The sequence below is a fragment of the Rutilus rutilus genome (genome assembly GCF_951802725.1).
Source record: "Rutilus rutilus genome assembly, chromosome: 13".
NCBI classification, from domain to species: domain Eukaryota; kingdom Metazoa; phylum Chordata; class Actinopteri; order Cypriniformes; family Leuciscidae; genus Rutilus; species Rutilus rutilus.
Genome location: NC_140218.1, coordinates 3,804,692 through 3,819,709, shown reverse-complemented (window position 1 = coordinate 3,819,709; position 15,018 = coordinate 3,804,692). Strand labels below are relative to the sequence as shown.

General features: G+C 38.8%; 2 protein-coding genes and 1 long non-coding RNA gene across 3 annotated transcripts in view; all 3 read left to right on the top strand.

Moving 5' to 3' along the window:
- LOC311302519 (uncharacterized protein) overlaps positions 1 to 15,018 on the top strand; it is a 1,110,603-nt gene that overhangs the window by 915,326 nt on the left and 180,259 nt on the right. The window lies entirely within an intron of this gene.
- LOC311302528 (NACHT, LRR and PYD domains-containing protein 3-like) overlaps positions 1 to 15,018 on the top strand; it is a 153,360-nt gene that overhangs the window by 113,359 nt on the left and 24,983 nt on the right. The window lies entirely within an intron of this gene.
- LOC311302596 lies at positions 107 to 12,784 on the top strand. The gene is made up of 3 exons (XR_014629612.1): positions 107 to 7,766; positions 8,096 to 8,261; positions 12,134 to 12,784. It is a non-coding gene; the product is annotated as an uncharacterized lncRNA (long non-coding RNA).

Below are 15,018 nucleotides of genomic sequence, written 5' to 3'. Positions count from 1 at the left end.
TTTAATGAGCGTTTGGTGTAGGTCTACTAGGCATAGAGATATCTGAACATCTTTGCCAAGCGCAAACCAGTACAGAAGTAGCCTAATCAATAATTAAAGTGCAAGCTGAGAAACTGAAGTGGATATGGAGAAAAGCTTCTTTATATGCCATTGCCTACATTTTAAACGGATGTCTGCCAATAGGCCTAAAACATTACATATATGGTTATTGTGACAGAGACTGGGACTCCAGGTTAATAAGATTCTGACTGAGTAGCAAGATATGAATTCAATTGTGATTCTGTGAGAATTCACAGATCCAGTTTCTCTTTTTTAATCTTCCCCTTAACATTTAAAGGAATCTACGTGTGTGTGTGTGTGTGTGTGTGTGTGTGTGTGTGTGTGTGTGTGTGTGTGTGTGTGTGTGTGTGTGCTCAAATATGGCTTCTGGAGAGCAAATGAAGGATAAAATATGAATTACTAAACAGACATTAAGCAGTTCCCCATACTTTTAGAGTTACAACTAACAGCCACTAGATGGCAGCAGCGTATAAGAGATGAACTGACAGTAAATCTTTGAACATGGAGTGCTGATGATAATAAATGTAATATGTCAGGCTCACAATTTTTACAATTGAAGTGCTATAAAAGTTGTAGAAATGACAAATTCAATGTGCATTGTATTAAAGGTGCCATGTGTCAGAATTGAGGTAAAAATACACGCTACACGCATCAAAAGAATGAGAAGAAATAAGGGCGATGATGTCATTAAAAAAATGACAAGTTATAGTGCTGCAGAGATATCAACCTGAATTAGCATTAGCATTACTAGCCACGGCCCGACAGGTGTCGTAATACCAGTTTCGGCCATGGGAGGCGGTATGCGGGCAACATAACCACCAGCCAAACATGCAATACACGAATAACTCGCACGGCTTGTGGGCGTACTTGAACCTGATGTCAATCGTGTGGAAAGTACAGGCCACTACTACATTCAAATAAAATCTGATAAAAAAAGGAACAGAACCAGAGTAAACATTGGCACTGCTTTCCATCGCTGGAGACAACTAATGGACATGTAGATTAAAAAATAGAGGAGATCGTGCCTTTTCTGCCATCGGCCCTAAATTATGGAATAGTCTCCCGGTCCATATCAGAATTGCCCCAACTCTATCGGCCTTTAAGTCTACCCTTAAGACTTATTTCTTTTCTTTGGCGTTTAATACATTTTGACTCATTGTTTCATGATTTTACTTTCGTGTGTTATACCCATTTTATAATTGGTGTTTATAAATTGTAAAATGTTTATTTTTACATTTTATTATTACTAGTCTTTTTACTATTTTCTTTTTTCTCTCTCTGTGTGTACAGCACTTTGGTCAACTTCGGTTGTTTTTAAATTGTGCTTTATAAATAAACATTGTATTGTATTGTATTGTATGAAAGAGATGAGGTTCGACTCCGAACTTGCAACATTTCTTTTGGATGCTGTTAGTATTTCATTAGAAGTTTGTTTTATATGTTTGTGTAGTTTTTTCGGGAAGTTATAACATAGAAATGTATCGAAGGCTGTTCGATAAACGTATATGTTACGAGGTCCGACAAAAGCTGCACCACCACAGCCAATTTTCGACCCGCACAATTCAACTAAACACACAGGGATTTAGTTCAATCATAGAGCACCTTAACCCCGCCATAAGATGCCCGGAGTCTCATCTCCCGCTTCATTAATTAAATAATATAGTAAGCCATCGAAACCAAGAATTATATTAAGAAAAGTATTTATTTATTACATAAATAAAGGAGACAAAAAAAAGGAAAAGAAAATAAGCGGAATACCTCAGGAGGGGGAAAAGCCAAAATAATAAACCAAACTCAGTACTATCTACCGCATTACACCTCTTTCCTTCTCAAAACAAAGAATAAAATAAACAACACAGTCTTACCTCCCTGCTAACCTCAAAACAGGAGAAAACGGAGGAAAAACAACAAAAGGCGCCCACCTCCCTACATACCTCTCCTTTTGTTACACAGGTGACTCAACAAGTTTTCACATTATAAATACAAACAAGGTTTCAAATGGCGTCGATGATACAAACAAGCTTAGAAAACAACTTAAAGTAAACCACGAAGCCGGGAGAGAGGAGAACTCGTGGAGGAGACATCCAAACACGCTTAAATCAAAGCCGCCATGCCACTTCTGACGTCATCGTAATGCCGTGCACCTGTACGCGCTCTAACAAGCGCCACTGGGAGTGGGAGAGAGAGAGAGAGAGAGCCACAACAAAAACACATGCAAAAACACAACAGAAAAATAACATCATTCATCCAAAATCATTAAATTAAATAATGTAACATTTCTCCCCACCAAAGAAAGAGACAAATTTATTTCGTCTCGTCTATTTACAAATGGCATTTTCAGGACTAACTGCTCTGGACAGCGCATCAGAGAGTACCATCTCCGAGCCACGTTTGTGAACAATTTCAAGATTATATTCTTGAATGACCAGGGACCAACGCATTAAACGTTGATTTAAATTTTGCATACGGGACAGGAATACCAACGGGTTATGGTCTGTATATACTTTTACAGGGAAAGGGTTAGCGCTTAAATAAACATCAAAGTGTCGCAGGGCTAACAACAAAGCTAAAGCCTCTTTTTCCACTGTACTATATCGACGTTGACTGTCACTGAATTTTTTTGAAAAGTAACAGACTGGCAATTCCAGATTAGTTTCTGATGTCTGTAATAATACAGCTCCCGCAGCAACCCCACTTGCATCCACCTCAAGCATAAAGGCTTTAGAAAAGTCTGGCGCGGCCAAAATCGGAGCTTTGCACAGAAGATCTTTTGCCCCATTAAAAGCATTTTCACATTCTGGTGACCAGACAAACTTTCGACACGACTTTAAAAGATCTGTCAATGGCGCCACCAGTGTTGCAAAATTACGACAGAATCCACGATAATAGCCCGTCATTCCTAAGAAGCGGCGTAACTCTCTGCGATTAGAGGGTCGGGGCAACTCTGTAATGGCAATTATCTTTGCATCAACTGGTTTCACTTTCCCTTGGCCTACTTGTTTTCCAAGATATGTAATAGTGGCTTTAGCAAATTCGCATTTTGCCAAATTCACAGTCAACACTGCATTGGCCAAACGAGCAAACACGATCTCTAATGACTTCATATGTTCCTCCCATGTAGGGGAATAGATAACAATGTCATCTAAATATGCTTCACAGTCCGGTACATCCTGCAACACTAACCGCATTAGGCGTTGAAAAGTTGAGGGGGCGTTTCGCATGCCGAACGCCATTACAGAATATTGACCAAAAAAGTCAGGCGTTACAAAGGCAGATATTTCAGCAGCTCGCGGCGTTAATGGCACTTGCCAATATCCTTTTAGAAGATCAAGTTTTGTTACAAACTTCGCTGGGCCGACCTTATCGATGCAATCGTCAATCCTTGGGAGTGGAAACGAGTCAGGTTTTGTAACAGCATTGATCTTTCTATAATCTGTACAAAAACGGAATGACCCGTCAGATTTTGGTACCAGCACACAAGGCGAACTCCAAGCACTCTGGCTCGACGCAGCCAACCCATTCTGTAACATATACTTGACTTCAGATTTCATGATCTCTCTTTTTACAGGATTTACTCGATAAGGATGTTGCATAATCGGACTTGTGTTCCCCACATCAATATCATGAAATAAAACATTAGTTTGCGATGGAACATCATAGAAAATAATAGGAAATTTCTCAATCAAAGCTATAACATCGGCACGTTGTTGCTCGGACATGTAGTTTAAATATGAACTCAAATTCTGCAAAATATTAGAATTCTGCAGACTTCCCGTTGGAACGGAGACAGTTTCCACACTATCCTCCTCACTTTCCTTTAGTGCTGAAACTACAGCTACGGGAACTGGCACAGTTTCAGGTTCAACCGCCGATTTATTTTCTTTCTCTCTTTCATGATACTGTTTTAACATATTAATATGGCATGTACGCAGATCTCTTCTGCGCTCAGGTGTACGAATCACATAAGTGGTATCATTCAACTTTCTCTCTACAACATACGGTCCGGTGAATCTATTTTGCAGTGCTGAACCAGGGACAGGTAGTAAAGCCAACACCAACTCTCCAGGCTTAAAAGAGCGTTGAACAGCTCGTTGATCATATTGGGCTTTCATTACTGCCTGAGCCGAAGTCAAATTTGCTCTGGCTAAATTACATACATGTTTCAAGCGCTTGCGAAAAGTATCGACATACTCGGAAACAGACCTTGCCACAGGTTTAGTAGCCAGCAGTTGCTCACTTAAGAGCTTTAAAGGTCCACGGACAATATGTCCAAATACCAGCTCCGCGGGACTAAACCCAAGAGAATCTTGCACGGACTCTCTAATAGCGAACATAAGCAAAGGAAGACTTTCTGCCCAGTCACGTCCAGAATCCAAGCAATGTGTTTTTAACATTGTTTTGAGCGTTTGATGAAACCTCTCCAACGCTCCTTGCGATTGAGGATGGAAAGCGCTCGAAGTGACATGTTTAACTGCAAGATCGTCCATTACCTGGTTGAACAATTTTGACGTGAAATTAGTTCCACGATCGGTTTGTATCACTCGTGGTAATCCAAAATAAGAACAGAACTTTATAAGTTCTTTAATCACTGTTTTGGCCTTCAGATTGCGTAAGGGCACAGCTTCTGGAAAACGCGTCGCTGAACACATAAAGGAAAGAATATATTGATACCCCTCCCGTGATTTAGGCAACGGACCCACACAATCCAAAATTAACCTTTCGAACGGTTCCCCCATTACTGGTATAGGGCACAGGGGAACCGGTCGAACGACCTGGTTAGGTTTGCCTACCAGCTGACATTCGCGGCACGACCGACAATAATTCGCAACACTTGTTCGCAATCCAGGCCAGTAAAAATAGTGAGACACACGTTGGAAAGTTTTATTAACTCCTAAATGACCACCCATTATATGATCATGAGCTAACTTTAGAACCGCCGTTCGAACTACGGAAGGTAATACAATCTGATACCTAGGGGCCAAATTAGCTTTTTCATTTGCCACCGAATTCCACTTGCGCATTAAAACGTCGTCGTCCCAATAATAACCGGTCCTGATTCCATCTAACTTGCTTTTGTCAGATACTGCTACATCTACACAACTTGCTAAGGATGAATCAGTTTTCTGAGCAGCCACAAGTTCTGCTCGACCTAACCGAACTATCGGAACTTCAGCACCAGCATCCTTATCCAGCTTAACCACAGTGTCCACGGATAATGCAAATTCGGTAGGACTCGAACGTACAAGAAATGAGTCAGACAAATCTACCTGATCTTCATATTCACGCGTCTGAGAACGTGTCACAGCACAGACGGGAAACACGTCCGGATACTGCAAAGATATTTTCGAATCACATACCGGAATTGTAGTCACAATTGGGGAAGGAAAAACTTTACCTCCCGCTAGATCATTACCGAGGATGACATCAACATCATCCACCGGAAGTTTTTCACAAACTCCCACATTCACCATACCCGTAACCAAGTCCGTTTTCAAATAAACAGAGTGAATCGGAAGTTTAACACAACCTAACTCTATACCACGAACAAGAACGTCCATTCCAGTGTACGTATCAGCCGAGAGTGGCAAAACTCCCTTCCTAATAAGGGATTGCCCCGAGCCAGTATCCCGAAGAACGGAAACGTGCTGGTTACTTCCATTATCCGAGAGAGATATCGTTCCTCGTGTCAGAAACGGGTTAAAGCCGGGCAACTCCAATTTAGTTTCTAACTTTTCTTCTCTCGGAAGAACTACCACATGCGCTATTTTTTTTACTCTCGACGCATTCTTTTGTTTCCACGACTTACAGTCAGCTATAAGATGGTCAGACTCAAGACAATAGAAACAAGAACGCGTTCTATCCGTACCTTTCTCTGGACTTTTTGGAACACTTTTTGTCCGCGTCTCCGATTTTTGCATATTTGAGAACACTAGAGTTTTATTTGGCACCGCTTTTACATTTGAATACGAACGTGTCACAAAAACATTTTTATGAGTTAGCACATACTCATCAGCCATAACGGCTGCGTCCGCCAAAGATGTAACCTTTTGTTCGTTCAGATGCACTACTAAACTCTCGGGAAGACAGTTCTTAAAATCTTCCAGCAGAATTAATTCCTGCAGACCCTCGAAAGTATTCACACTGTAAAAAATGGCTGTGAAATCTACAGTTATTTACTGTAGATTTCACAGTAACAGTACTGTATAATATTTTACAGTAGAATATTGTAAAGTTTACAGTAAGACCGTAAAAATCACAGTAGTCCAAACATTACAGTTGAAATCACAGTAGTCAAATCATTACTGTAAAAAAAACACAATTTAGCCACTATAGTACTGTAAATATTAAAGTAAGCTACTGTATTTTCCTTTTTTTATCATATCTTTCTTTGTACCCCTTTCACACAGACGGCCCCAGATTATTGTTGTTCAGAATTCATTACCGGAATATGATATAAATACTCGATGGTGAGCTTTAAGTAAAAGTGTTTTAATAAATTAAAATATGTCATGTAACTTGTACTCTGCACCTGCTGCAGGAGCTTTCTATTCCATACAAGATCTTTTTTTTAAGAATTCACATAAGATTCCAAGAATATTTTTTGTTTGTTTGTTTTGTGACTGTAAATGGGTGTTTGGGTGTAAATGGGTGTTAACAGGGAAATAAAATATTTGATAAGCGTTAGTCTCCCCAAAGTCATACCCAAAGTCTCCCTTGACATGGTCTAACAAAATAGGCTTCATAAACGCATAATTTTTTGAGATATCATCCTCAGATTTGAAATGAAGCATGACCATTGGTTATAAGTTGCAATAGTATATTCAAATAATTATGTTATTAATATTAAAATATTCATGTTTTTTATACATTTAATAAATATATTCTTAATATTTGTTGTTTTTATTTTTGAGCTTATATATCTCAATATTAAAAACATCTGATTAATTTTGAGTTTTAAACTTGAGCCAAAACTCTCAAGCTTTCTAAGGTTATGTGTCTCAGAATGACTTTTATTTTGGGTAGGCAAAAATTGGGGCTGTCTGGTTAACTCATAAATACGTCCCATGGGATTTTTATTTTACAAAAATCAGTGTTATATATTTTTTTCTTCGGAAGCAGGAGAGATAAACATGCAAAGCTGTTTCTGAGATGCAGGGCGAAATAAGGCGCCGGCAGAGTGGGCGGGGTTTACCCAGTCTAGAAAGTTCTAGAATCTGTGGGAAAAAAGCGCGAAAGAAGCAGCACTTGAATTTCTGACTCGTCGTCAGTGACAGAAAAGTTCCGTTAATTCTCAAATGTACGTTTATTTACACACGGCTTTGTCTTGTGGTTGTATTTATTTTGTTTTCGTCTTTGTGTTGATTTCTTTCACTTTTTGCCTGAGAGGAATTCAGCGAAAACGTTTCCGTGAGAGCTCCCCGACCGACGGAGACGTTTTCACAGCCGTTACAGACTACTCAAATTTACGTTTCTTTATACACGGCTTTGTCTTGTGGTTGTATTTATTTTGTTTTCGTCTTTGTGTTGATATCTTTCACTTTTTGCGTGAGAGGAATTCAACGAAAACGTTTCCGTGAGAGCTCCGACGGAGACGTTTTCACAGCCTTTAACGTTATGTATTTTTCCCACCCGTGGCCTCTGCTGGAGTTTCCATCTTGGAATCGCGGATCCTTCACCAACTGCTTATCGGGACTTCCAGAAAATCAGTAAGTAAATTTACCATCACTGACGTACTATATATGTATATAATCTACAAAGTCTAGGTCGTCCAGTTGTGTAAATGGGGTCCATTGGATCAGTGGCTTGCCGCATGATCTAACGTTAACTTAGTCGGCCGCATGATCTAGTCGGCCTTCGAAGAGGAATGGTAACGTTAATCGAGAAAGTAGACAGCCTTGACTAACTCCTGTTGGGATGTGAAATGCCTCTGTCTGCTGGCCTTTATGTATGATTCTACATTGCTCACTGCACTTACAGTTATTCATTAATGTGTACATATTGTCCCATCCCCTAACTCCTATACTCATGTTCATAGGTTTTTAGTCAGGATCAATCCTGACTCCAACAAGTGCACTGCCAAGGAGCAGATGAGCAAGACGACAGGGAGAGTGGTGAAGCGGAAGACTTAATACATGAACCCCTATGTAATATCCTTCATCAGGGACTTCACGGAGTTCTATTTGCTAACTGACTAGATACAGGTGAGGTTCTGATAATAGCTTTAATAATAATTATAATATAATTAATAATATAGGTATATGTGGGTATAATATAATTAATAATAATTTGATAATAATAATATAGGGATGCACCGATACCGGTATCGATATCGGGCCGATACTGAGCTCAATGTACTCGTAAAAATGATTTTTGTACTCCGATACCAACAACCGATACCAGGCGTGTAAACAGTGTTTGTGTTTAGAAAACGCGTGAGCTGGTCGAGCGCATCCCTTTAACCAGACGTCATTGGAAAGTTTGTAGTTCAGTGTGATGTAAATGGCAAAGAAAGTCAAACAAGACATAATGTAGCTTATCAACGTTAACTGAGAGAGAGAGAGAGAGAGAGAGAGAGACTTGTTGATTGCTCTTGATTGACTAAATCATATATGCAAGTAAAACATAAACTGTTATTTATTAGGGCTGGGTAAAAAAATATAGATTTTTTGATTTGAATCGATTCTCATTCTTACAAAACTGATATCGATTCTTAAACATTTTCATAGAGACATCAGTAGCTATATTACTAATATCAGTGATACACGCCTTCATTCATAAAAATATTCCATTAACATATAGGGCTGGGTAGGGATGGGTACCGAAAGCCGGTATTAAATGATCATGAAAATCGGTTCTGCTGTCAGTACTTGGAAAAATACACGTAATGTTATTATTGCTATCCACCTTATTCTGCTCAGTCTAAACAATGCGCGCTGCCATGACGACGACTCTGGTTGCCTACTTCCGGTTCGTAGCGCTTGACCTGTACTAGCAGCGAGAGAATGAGTTCAAGCTCCTCATGTGCTGTTGTTGTTTGTTTTAACAATTCAAATAAGATTTCAAACTTTTTAGAAACTGTGTTTCGAGCATAAGATAAGAAGGAGATAAGAATTTATTTTTTAAAGAGCTGTGAGTCAAAAGAACCGGCTCTTTTCAGTAAGCTGAGTCAAACGAGCCGAAATGTTTACTTCACATCACATCTCACATTTTTAATTGTCCATAACAACCCAAAAACTTGCCTGCTTGCCTTGCACATCTAATTAATTGGCAAAGTTTTCCGACTTTTTTTCTTATGCTTCAGTTTTAACGCTAACCACTCTAAACGTTTACTTTATTGGATGTATCTGATACGGAACCGGACATGGGCATTATCTCCTTCTTATCTTATGCTCGAAACACTCAAGTTTGAAATCTTCTTTGAATTGTTAAAACAACAAACAACAGCACATCAGGAGCTTGAACTCATTCTCTCGCTGCTAGTACAGGTCAAGCGCTACGAACCGGAAGTAGGCAACCGGAGTCGTCGTTATGGCAGCGCGCATTGTTTAGAGCAGAATAAGGTGGATAAAGACGTTTTATCTCGCCAGCCATTTCTATATAGGCTACCATAATATTAAACCATTTGTCTGTGATGCATTTTTGCTATTCGCAGTCCAAGAGAGAGAGAGAGCTCCACAGCGCGCACAACATGACAGCCCTAATGAGTGATGACGGAGGACAGAACTAAACATTCAAACGTAGCCTGGTTACACTTCAGATTTGTGATTAGTCTGATTTTATTTTAGATTTTGGCTTCCAAAGATTATAATAATAATATATTTTATAATATAATATAAGATTATAATAATAATATATTGAGGTAAAACCATTAAAAACTATAGCTGCATTCCCTTCACAGCAGTAGGCTACGCTCTCATTTTTCCCTAAAACTCAAACGTAACGACAGAATCAGATTCAGCATTCAGTGATTGTTGTAAAATGCAGGCTAGCTACTGTTGCTAAATTGCGGGACACGTTTAATAATAAAAAGAGCTATTAATAGCACAAAAATATGCTCATGAGATGCTGTTCCCAAGGTGGCGCGCGCGCTCCGAAACACACCGCAAAGAGATGAGCAAATTTTCGGTTTCATGTGCAAATGATTTTAATGTTTACGTAAACAAAAAGTGCATATTGATGCTAGGGCTGAACGATACATCGAATTTTCATCGTCATCGCGATATGAACTCGCGCGATGAACACATCGCAACAGACAGCCTGACACGATGAATAATGCCTGGTTCAGATTACAAGATTTTTGTGTCTGTTACGATAGTCACAGTGTCAGATTACACGATTTTGACTCCTAAAATCTTGTCGTGTCGTGGACAAGAAACATGTCAGACTACACGTTGCTTTCCGACCAGTCATCGCGTGCCGTCACATGCACACATTCACTCGCACGCACACATTCACTCGCGCACACACACACACACTCACTCACTGACCCTCACTCACTCGCTCGCACACACACACGCTCACTCGCACACACACACACTCACTGTCCTCGCTCACTCACTCGCGCACACATGCTCACTCGCACACACACACACACACATGCACGCACTCGCACACACACACACACACTCGTCTCGCTCACTGGCGCACACACACTCTCGCTCATACTCACTCACTCTTGACGGAACCCGTCGTGGAGGACCGTTAAAAAATTAAACATGCTAGTCGTGATGTCGTGAAGCATCGCAGACTTGGCGTCGGTTGTCGTCCACTATGACACAGTATACGGGATGAAACGATCGAATCTTGCGTCCTGACTCCCGTTGTTTTTACGAATCCCCACAACACCCTACATCAAACGGATCGCGCTAAAATCGTGTAATCTGAACCAGGCAGGTAATAAACGTTTGACCTATCACGCAAAGAACCTATTAAAGCACTAAGACATGGGAACAGTATAGCTAACATACACATTTGAATATTTATCGCAAATCATATCGTCATCGCAATATTAAACAATGTTATCGCACATCGCAGCTTTTCCTCATATTGTGCAGCCCTAATTGATGCTAATCAATTTGTTCTTTGCTGTTTTTCAACATACAACTTGTTGAATTGACTTCATTCTGTAGTATTAGTACTTTTTGAAAAGGATTCTGTGATAACCGTGATAATTTTGGTCACTTTAATCATCTCATCATTTCCTCTCTAGTTATGATCAACTATGATCAACTAAAATCAACAATAATTGTGTTTTTACAGTATAATATGCAAAAGTACAATTTTCTATTAAAAAAATATCTACCTCTCCCTCTCTCTCACACACACAATCAGATAGTCCTAGATAGATAGAAAGATAGATACTCTAATGATCCCGAGGTAACTATCTAACTTGGATAATGCGTCGTGTAGGTGTTAAATTTCAATCTTTATGGTCTTAAAATGTCTTAAAAAGGTCTTAAATTTGACTTACTGAAACCTGCAGAAACCTTGTAAAAAAACGTTGCCTTATGTACTCTGAAAATTGTTACGCATCAGCTGAAATAAAAACACTTTCAATAAACAAACAAAACTATCCAGTGATGAAATGTTTCCTGTGTTGACAAAAATCTTGTGCAATGTCCTAAACTCCCGGGATAATAAAACGTGTGCCATAGTCCGCTAATGACACATCCGATTCTCGAACTAATGACTCCTTTGAACCGATTACATTTAATGAATGGTTAAAACAACTGACCTGTCCAACACTGAACTCACGAGACGTCTGAATCGGTGTATAACAAATTGGTAACACTTTACAATATGGTTCCATTTATTAAACTCTAGTTAACTACATTAGTTAACATTAACTATTAATAAACTGCACTTCTACAGCATTTATTAATCTTTCTAAATGTTAATTTCACCATTTACTAGTAGCCTACATTATTTAAATAAAAAGTTGTATTTGTTAAAAGAACACTCCACTTTTTTTGGAAATAGGCTCATTTTACAACTCCTCAAGAGTTAAACAGTTGAGTTTTACCGTTTTCAAAACCATTCAGCTGATCTAATGTGTTTTCTTCTTTAATTTCAGGGCTCCAACTAGGATTCTAGGTCTCCAAGGTCGGGGCATGCAAGAGGTCATAGACCTTTGTCAAGTGGCAGGGAAAGTTTATTTTCCTTTCTGTTTTAAATGTTCATGCAAATGTTAAATATTTTATTTTTTAATGTTCAATGTTTTATTTTATTTCAATACTGCCATAGTGTTATTTATTGCTCTTTAGAATGTGGTAATAATCAGTTATTTGCATGGATTTAAAGTAGTTAAATTTTTTGACCGTATTGTATCAATTTGCATTATTGTTCCGTCATAGCAACCAGTCATGCGGAACTAGTGAATGAACTAGTAACAGTTTGCTCTGTAACTTTACAAAACTTGTAATGAAACAGCCTCGTTTTGTAAAATCTTCTTCAGTCGTAAATTAAATTTAGCAACAGTGTAATAAGCGGGATAATAGACTTCACGCCATTAGACTATCCAAAGTTAACACACTCCGCTGGGCGTTGTGGCCGCATTACAAACATAGAATGTGCGTTAACTTGGATGGTATAATGGCATGTTGTCCAATGTCCATTATCCCTTTATGTTGTACCTGTTTTGTCATTCCTGTTCACCAAATGTTTTTAAATAAATAACTATTAACAATTTTCTTATTGTCTGCAGCTGATTGCAATGTTTTAGAATATGGGTGATTCTTTTAATGATGGCTAATATTAAATCAGTGATACAGTATTTAAATTGTACAGTGAGAAACTGAATTTACAGTGATTAACTGTTATCTACTGTTTATAGTACTGTATTGCATACAATACATAAAAAACAGTGCTCAATTGTTTTTTGTATGTAAATGCAATTGAAATCACAGTATTTATTTTTTTCTGGCAACAATTAGCCAGTAAGTTACTGTAAATACAACTAAAATCACAGTTTTTAATTGTTTTTTATTTTACAGTGAATACACAAAATACTGTAAATGGAAGTACAGTACCCTTACTGTAAAACATATTCACAGTAACTTACTGGCAACAATTAGCCAGTAACTTACTGTAAATACAACTAAAATCACAGTATTTAATTGTTTTTGATTTCACAGTGTATACATAAAATACTGTAAATGGAAGTACAGTACCCTTACTGTAAAAAGTATTCACAGTAACTTACTGGCTAATTGTTGCCAGTAAGTTACTGTAAATTTTACGGTAAATTTTTTACAGTGCACTTTTGACGCAGCGCACCATTTTTCTAACATGTTTCTCTTGTCTCTGGCAAATTCGAGAAAAGTGTGTTTGTCAGATTTACTATAACCTCGAAATTTCTGCCTATAGGCCTCAGGCACAAGCTCATAAGCCCTAAGTACCGCAGTCTTTACTAGGTCATAATTCAGAGAATCCTCGATAGGCATCGCTGCACAGACTTCTTGAGCCTTACCGACTAGATTACTCTGCAACATAAGTGCCCACATATCCCTCGGCCATCTTAATTTCCCAGCTACACGCTCAAAAGCTGTGAAATAAGCGTCGACCTCCGTTTCCCTAAACGGTGGGACTAATCGAATATATCGACTTGGATCAAATTGATCAGAGTTAACAGCACCAACAGGTTGAACATTATGAGCACCCTCATCGCGCTCTTCCTGCTTCGTAACACGGTGCAACTCCATCTCTCTTAAATGCAATAAACGATTTTTATGCTCTTGCTGCTTAATTTGGAGTTCTAACTCTTTCAATTTTAACGCAACCATCGGGTCACTTTCCCGTTCAGGGGAGACAAACTTTAACCTTTCACTCGGTTCTTCCATCTCCTCCGCAACTTCACTCGCGACCGGGGATTCCTCTGGCAAAATGCCAAGAGCTATCATTTCAGAAAGAAGATCAGATTTAATCACTTGTTTTTTTACATTCGGCACAACTTCGATTTTTAAAGCATCTGCCAACTGTAAAAGATCTTTCTTTCTAAATTTATCTAGCTGTTTAGCAGTTGGATTCCCAAGAAAAGCCTCAACATTCACTTCCATACTAAAAAAACATTAGGCTTGTTCCCAACTACCCCCGTACACAAAAAAAGGACAGTTAATAAAAACTGTACTTAACATTTTTCAAAATTAGGAAAAAAAAGTACAAATTATATAAACACAATGGTGTATGGTTTGATAGGTCACTTTAGCTCGCTAAAAAAAATAAAATAAAAAAAACACAAGTAAGGGGAAAAAAAGAAAGGACGAGCCCCCATTTGTTACGAGGTCCGACAAAAGCTGCACCACCACAGCCAATTTTCGACCCGCACAATTCAACTAAACACACAGGGATTTAGTTCAATCATAGAGCACCTTAACCCCGCCATAAGATGCCCGGAGTCTCATCTCCCGCTTCATTAATTAAATAATATAGTAAGCCATCGAAACCAAGAATTATATTAAGAAAAGTATTTATTTATTACATAAATAAAGGAGACAAAAAAAAGGAAAAGAAAATAAGCGGAATACCTCAGGAGGGGGAAAAGCCAAAATAATAAACCAAACTCAGTACTATCTACCGCATTACACCTCTTTCCTTCTCAAAACAAAGAATAAAATAAACAACACAGTCTTACCTCCCTGCTAACCTCAAAACAGGAGAAAACGGAGGAAAAACAACAAAAGGCGCCCACCTCCCTACATACCTCTCCTTTTGTTACACAGGTGACTCAACAAGTTTTCACATTATAAATACAAACAAGGTTTCAAATGGCGTCGATGATACAAACAAGCTTAGAAAACAACTTAAAGTAAACCAAGAAGCCGGGAGAGAGGAGAACTCGTGGAGGAGACATCCAAACAAGCTTAAATCAAAGCCGCCATGCCACTTCTGACGTCATCGTAATGCCGTGCACCTGTACGCGCTCTAACAAGCGCCACTGGGAGTGGGAGAGAGAGAGAGAGA